The sequence below is a fragment of the Cryptomeria japonica genome, chromosome 11 (genome assembly GCF_030272615.1).
Source record: "Cryptomeria japonica chromosome 11, Sugi_1.0, whole genome shotgun sequence".
NCBI classification, from domain to species: domain Eukaryota; kingdom Viridiplantae; phylum Streptophyta; class Pinopsida; order Cupressales; family Cupressaceae; genus Cryptomeria; species Cryptomeria japonica.
Window position 1 is genome coordinate 638,505,528 of NC_081415.1, and position 6,923 is coordinate 638,512,450.

General features: G+C 36.9%; 1 pseudogene; it reads left to right on the top strand.

Annotated features, from left to right (window-relative positions):
* Positions 1–1,614: 1,614 nt before the first annotated feature.
* On the top strand, positions 1,615–5,050 carry LOC131063120 (chalcone--flavanone isomerase-like; annotated as a pseudogene).
* The last annotated feature ends 1,873 nt before the right edge of the window (positions 5,051–6,923 follow it).

Genomic DNA, 6,923 nt, shown 5'->3' on the forward strand with positions numbered 1-6,923 from the left:
GATGCTGCTGGTCAAATGTCCATCCTTGGTAGACTCCCCGTTACGAGTAGTACATACACGTGATTAATAGTTGAGCTCCAATTTAAACCAATAGTCTTCTTTTCATGCGTTAACCGTGATTATAAATGCAGAGCAGTCGCAATCAGTATGGCAGTCGCAATCACTGTAGCATCTATCTGCGTTTCCCTGGATTAAGCTTTAAAACAGGTAAACTTATTTGCTTGTACGACGTGTTTTTTCTATTTATTGTTTATATTAAGTGTTTAATCATAGCAATAATGAATTCACAACTTATTGCTGTGTGCCAGTTATTAGGGATGGAGGTTGAAGGTGTTTCATTCTCTTCTAAAGTTGCACCACTTGGATCTACAAGAGCAACTTATCCTGGGAGGAGCAGGTATCTCTCCTCTGCTTAAGAAACTGCTTGTTAATTGTTTTTCCTCTTACATTCACTGGATGATGCAACCTATATGCTGTCGTAACTTTCAGCTATAAATAAAAGTCCAACATCAAGCCATGAAACATTGAAAATAGATAATATGAGATAAAAGTGTTAGAAAGGAAATAACGATTGGTTCATTTGAAGAATATTAGGAGAGTAATAATTATGTAAAGGAAATCAATGTATCATGAGATCTATGGTCGAATGTTAACTAACTGTTTTCGTCAATGAGGATGGTTTGCAGCTTGTACACTATATTATTGATTCAAATGAATAACAATTTTCATTAATGAGAAGTCAAAATTTCAGTTATGTAATATCCAACAGTACCCTATTCAACTATGTATGTCATGATACATGTGGCGGCTATTCTGGTTCCAAAGCGCACTAACGTACCATGGAAAGTCGCATAACACACAGTTACAGATGTATTGCAAACGGTTGATTGTGAAAACGATGGTTGTGATTTTTCGAGGGTGTGCACGAACGTTTTTGGAGCCAGAATAGCTACATCCCATGATTGGATAACCATTTCCCAAATATAAAATCTTCACAAGCAGCTGTTACAATTCAGTAGGGTAGTTTAACTTTCTGTATTGTAGTAGTACATGTGAAGATTTAATTTAGTGGGTCCTGTCAGATATTGACTTATACTTTGAGGGTCCTATGAGATATTGACACGTCCGTTGAAAAAAACATGACACACCAGATAAAACTTTCAATTAAATACAAATACAAATACACAAAACTTATCTTCAAGGTAAAACACATAATCAGCTGCCCTCTCAGACATATTTTAGATCCACACTGCTGGTAGCTGTTACAGTTGTTCTTAAAGGTTATAGTGTGTGAGAGGACATCCGCATCCAACTTAACTTTAACTAAAACCCCCCAAATACAGATAACCATGTGTTAAATATTAGCTTAATTGATTTGTGATTACAGGTGTTAGAGGGGTGGAGATAGACGGTAAGTTTGTTGTATTTACAGCAATCGGCATTTATCTGGAAGAGGACGGCATTCCCCACCTTGCTCAAAAATGGAAAAACAAAACGGCAGAGGAGTTGGAGAAGTCCGAGGACTTCTTCATGGACATTGTTACTTGTAAGTATCGGGGCTCACTCTCAGATAAGTTATTTTTGGATATTAAAGTAGATGATAAAGCTTGAGAAATGTGCAGGGCCCTACTTGAAAAAGTATCCGAGGGCTGCAAGGTCGCATGGGAAGCCGCAGGAATATATGGTGAAGCAGAAGCCCAGGCGCTTGAGAAGTTTAAGGCTGTTTTCAAGGACCAGAGTTTTCAACCCGGTTCTTCCATTCAATTTACCAATTCATCTAAGGGCCTTGTGGTATGTTTGATTCATCTTTAGCTTTTCTGTTTGTTTTTCTCAATTGGGTCACGATGCAGGGGGTCGTTAAGCAATTTGTATAAGAATTTATCACTCGAGATGAGGCTTTAATGAATTGAGATGATGTTTATGGGCAGATTGCATTCTCCAAACTTCCAAAGATAGTTTGATCCCTGACAAAGCTGCAGCTGTGATAGAGAACAGTGTCCTGGCCCAAGGAATTCTCGCCTCCATCATAGGGAAAAGTGGTGCATCTCCTGCCGCTAAAGCTTCAATTGCACAACGAATGTCTAAATTGGTATGTTGGGGAATTAAACAATCATGATCTTACTGGATCTAATTTCTTTTGTGACTAATGAATGCAATTTAACAGTATTTTCCAGAGGAGGATCGTTTGGTTACTATGCTTTCTGGAATGGAGGTGGAGGGCATCCCATTTTGTGCCACAGTTCGGCCTCTGGGCTCCACAAAGGAACTCATACTTGGAGGAGCTGGTAAAGCTAAATCATTTGCTACATGGTCATTTGTTTGTGCTTAAAATCCTGATTGTTTTTATAAGTTTAACCATCTATTTACCAACCTGTCAAATACGAGGGCTATCTTAATGAGGAATTTGTGTCCCTGTAATTCTTCTATTTTCCAGTGTTCCATGGAGTTTCTTGGTTGGGGAATGTGGGGATGGGGAATGGGTTTTGGGCAGATCTAGGGTCTTAGTTTGGAATGGCACGGGAGGATGATAGGGTAGGATCGATATATATATATATATATAGGGGAAAGGATCTGGTAGTTGTGTACCCTAACTTCACGCTTCTCAAAATCTTATGTGGAAATTTCAAATCACGATGATTTTTTTACAGCAGCTTACTTGGCAAATCCCTTGCTTATAACTAAGGTTTCAGGGCCACATCATCAAATATGATGCCACATCAACATGCTTTTTGCCAAGGTGTCGAAAACAGCCCAAAAAAAAAGTGAGACCAATAGGTGTGCAAAAGGGCCCCAATACTCGTGCAGTTGATGTGGCATCACATGACTAGTTACTTTTCACAACAAATGGTATATTTCATACAACTATTGGTGCAATGTTATACAAAGGTTGGACATTAAATCAGCAAGTATTGGGGTATTAAATCAACAACTTCTATCACAAGAATTGGAACACGCTCAACTAGTGGGTCCTTTCCCCTAGTACTTAACATTTAGTTATAAAAAGATAAAACTTTGTCACATTATGTACAAAGTTTACAATAATAAACATTAAAAATATGAAAAATGAATGCATTGAGAATTTGAAATTTGAACATTAATAATGGTGTGCAAAGTTTTGGAACATTGGGAGCAAAGTGCAAATCAAGAATAAGTATAAGAATTCGAAATGAAACTTTGATATATTAAGTGAAGTTTAAAGTTTTAAACTAATCAACATAAAAAACACAAAATGATTGCATAAACAATAAGAATAGTGGGTGGAGGTTTAGGGTCAAGAGGCAGTGTCCCTAGTGGGGAGTCTTGATTGTGGCTTTGACTATGAATATCTAGAGATTTACAACAAGGGATATGTATTATTTAGACTTTTATGGTCATGATTCATTATTGGCCTATTATTTGCTTAGACTTATAGTTTGATAGGGTTTAGGGGCAACACCAAAATGAGGTTGAGGGTAGCACCCCTCGTAGGGATTTGGGGTGAGAGAGAGAAATGTAGAGAGATAAGTCTAGATCTTTGGGGAGAAAGAAGAGAGTGAGATAGAGAGAGGTAGACAAAGGGAATAGAGAAAGAGTGATAGGTCTAGAGTTCGGGGGAGAAAAAAAATAAAATGAGATATAGAGAGAGCAGGAGAATGTTGATTACCGAAATTTGACTAAGTTTGAAAATTTATAAATCTTCTAAAATCCAGACTTTGCATTATAAGTCTTAGAGATCTGAAAACACTCTCAAAGACCCTGCCAATATATAAATGAAATATAATTTAAAGCATAAATGACTTAAATGTTATTTTTCATGTATATATTATGACGACAAAGATGCCATTTTCACAAAATTTTCATCATCTCATTAGCATCCTCAGGGTGGTGGCGGATTGGCGGGGGACTTCCTCGCCCCGTCCCAACATCGCGGAGACGTACTTGTAGAAATGGGAAAAAGGGGGGACGCAACCCATGATACCCTGCTATTTTCTAAACCACTTTCTCTTCTTGAGGATGGAATACACGAAAACTGAAGTTTTCAAACACTTTTTACAATTATATATATGTATTTTGCTGCTTGGTAATATAACCTTAAAATGTTTACACAGTTGACTCTTTAAAAAATAAATATAAACGGTTAATTTTGAATCCAGACAATGTATGAGAAAACAATCCACTTATAAAATGCATTCATAAAGGGAACTTTTTGGTTTTAAATCCACACATTGGGCATTTTGGAATGACAGGGGTTTGAGGGTTGGAGGTTGAGGGGAAGTTCAAGAAGTTTACAGCAATTGGCATTTACATTGAGAGGTCAATCATCTCTCATCTTGCTCTCACATGGAAAGGGAAGACAGCCGAGGAGTTAAACAACAACTTGGGTTTTTTCATGGACATTGTTACCTGTAAGCCACTAGTTTCATTGACTCTAAGCCTAGTACCGCTACATTTCTGCATTACAAAATGGTTAAAATAAAAGCTTAATCTGAACTAGTGTTGGAATACACAGGCCAATATCAAAAGTTTATCAGGGTGTCCTTGATTGCCCTACTAACCGGGCCTCAATTCTCAGAGAAAGTGAGCGAGAATTGCCAAGCATTCTGGGAAGCTGAAGGAACATACGGCGAAGCCGAGGCCAATGCACTACAAGAATTTAAAGCAGCATTCAAGAACCAAAATTTACCTCCTGGTTCTTCCATCCTGCCTACTTCTTCACCTACAGGCCTTGTGGTAATTACACCCATTTTGTTGATATATTTCCAATTTGTTTTTCTTGTTTCTTTCAAATATATAGACATTAAAAGTTGGACTGCATGGGCAATGCCAGATTGCATTCAGCAAGGGTGATTCAATTCCTGATAAGGCTACAGCGGTGATAGAGAACAAGGCGGTTGGGGAAGCATATCTTGCCTCCGTTATTGGGAAAAATGGTGTTTCTCTTGCTGCCAAAGCATCTTTAGCAGATCGTCTTTCTCAGCTGATGCGAGTTACCAGATTTCACTCAAAATCTTCCACCCATATGACTTTAGTAGCCACTGCATTGCAATGGCATCGGAAGTGGTCCGAATAAAAAGTGGTTCTTAAAATGAGAAGGAATCACATTGTAGTTTTTATATACCTACTATGATTATCTTTCCTATATTTATGTTTTGATTATGGTTTGTTTATTTTTATGATCTTTAATCCATTTAATCCTTGCTTTTGTATTAAAATTGGAACTACAATAAATTTTAGTATTAATATTAAAATTTAGCTATGGTTATTAGACAATTTCAAAGTCTAAGTAGATGTTTTGATTTTTTTTTTTTTTCACATTACATGAGAATGGAATAGAGTTATAGATTACCTAGTCAAATGGGTGTTAAAATGATTGTAGGATTAGAATGTTGCAGGGTTGGAATGTTGCTTTAAAATTATTTTGTTATTTTTTGCATGATAAGATAATTTACAACAAAATTAAAATGATTAGATTCTAAAAATGCACTAAATAAAAATATAAAATAAATATATTTAACAAAGAAAGCATTGTATCCGATTCTTGCCATTATCTATGATGTGTTAAAATACGAAATTAAAATTAAATCCCTATTCACAATAATTTTTAATTATTAAATTAAAATCAATTAATATATAATTATAATAACTATATAACTGTTTTTTTATTATTAAAAAACATAATAATAATAATTATAACTAGCATCAGGGTTGACCCCACATTGCAATAGTATGTTGTGCGCCTCCAATTCAGGATGTACTGGGTTCAAGCTTGCTCGAATACCCACTACCTCTCGGACCCCCCACCCAACTCATGTACACGATGTCTACCGCTTCATTGACTGAGACAGGTGGTTGCAGAATGGAGGCCACACATGTCCGAATGGATTAGCAAAAATCAGTGCCGCAATGAAGATGTTAATGTCACCCAGGGTAGAAGAATATGGAGTGCGTGGAAGACGGTGTGGCGAAATAAGGGTGCGTCGTGGAGTGACAAGGAGAATTTGGAGCGAGAAGGAGCCAACAGTGGAGCAATAAGGAGTTGCTTGTTGCAGTAGAGAGATAATGAGATGTGGAGAGATAAGGGTTGCACGAGCTTGGAGGCGTTTGGAGAGATAAGAAGTCGGGTTAGCATAGAATTCTCAGCTAGAAACAAATTTAGGAGGTGTTAAGATTTAGACATACATTGTAATCATGAGGATGGGGTTTTCCATTGTGATTCCACTGGTTCAAAAGCTCTAGTTAAAAGAAAAAAGAAAAAAGAGATCCATTAACTGATCGATTTTTTTATTTATTATAACTAGCTTCATGTATAATTATATACGCAATGATTAGTATATATTATTATTTATTATAATATTAATTATTAATAACCATCAATTATTACTTTTAATAACTATCATATTATTGAACATTAATGGTTTTCGATTAGGATGAAATAGGTTCTGAAGGGGCCCCGAAACCCTTACAATTAAAGAGCTATCGTTGAGAAATAGAAAAGACTGCCTGGCAGCGAACCACAGGTTTTAGAAAGGACCTGAAACCTTTTGGACTTACGGGCATCCAGATTCGAAAACAAAGGCTACAAAAGACATAAACAGACAAACACAACAACCACAACACACCAAACACCAACCAAACACCAATTGCAAAACATTACAAACCAGGCTAGCTGAAACAAACAGTCTAAATTAGCAAACAATATACCTCGAAAAATATAGATTGAGGGTTTATTAGGCACCCTCAACCAATAAGAAGGGTTTCCCAGGCCCCCTTAACTTGTAACAACAACTCCAGGCCACAACAAACCAAGCCTAAGCCTAACCAAAAACAAAAACTGGCCAAACCGGGCCCTTGAAAACTGCCAACATCTAGTCTATCCGTGACAAAAACAAGAGACATAGGGTTTTTCTAGGCTCCCTCAACCTTGAGAGTGGGTTTTACAAGGC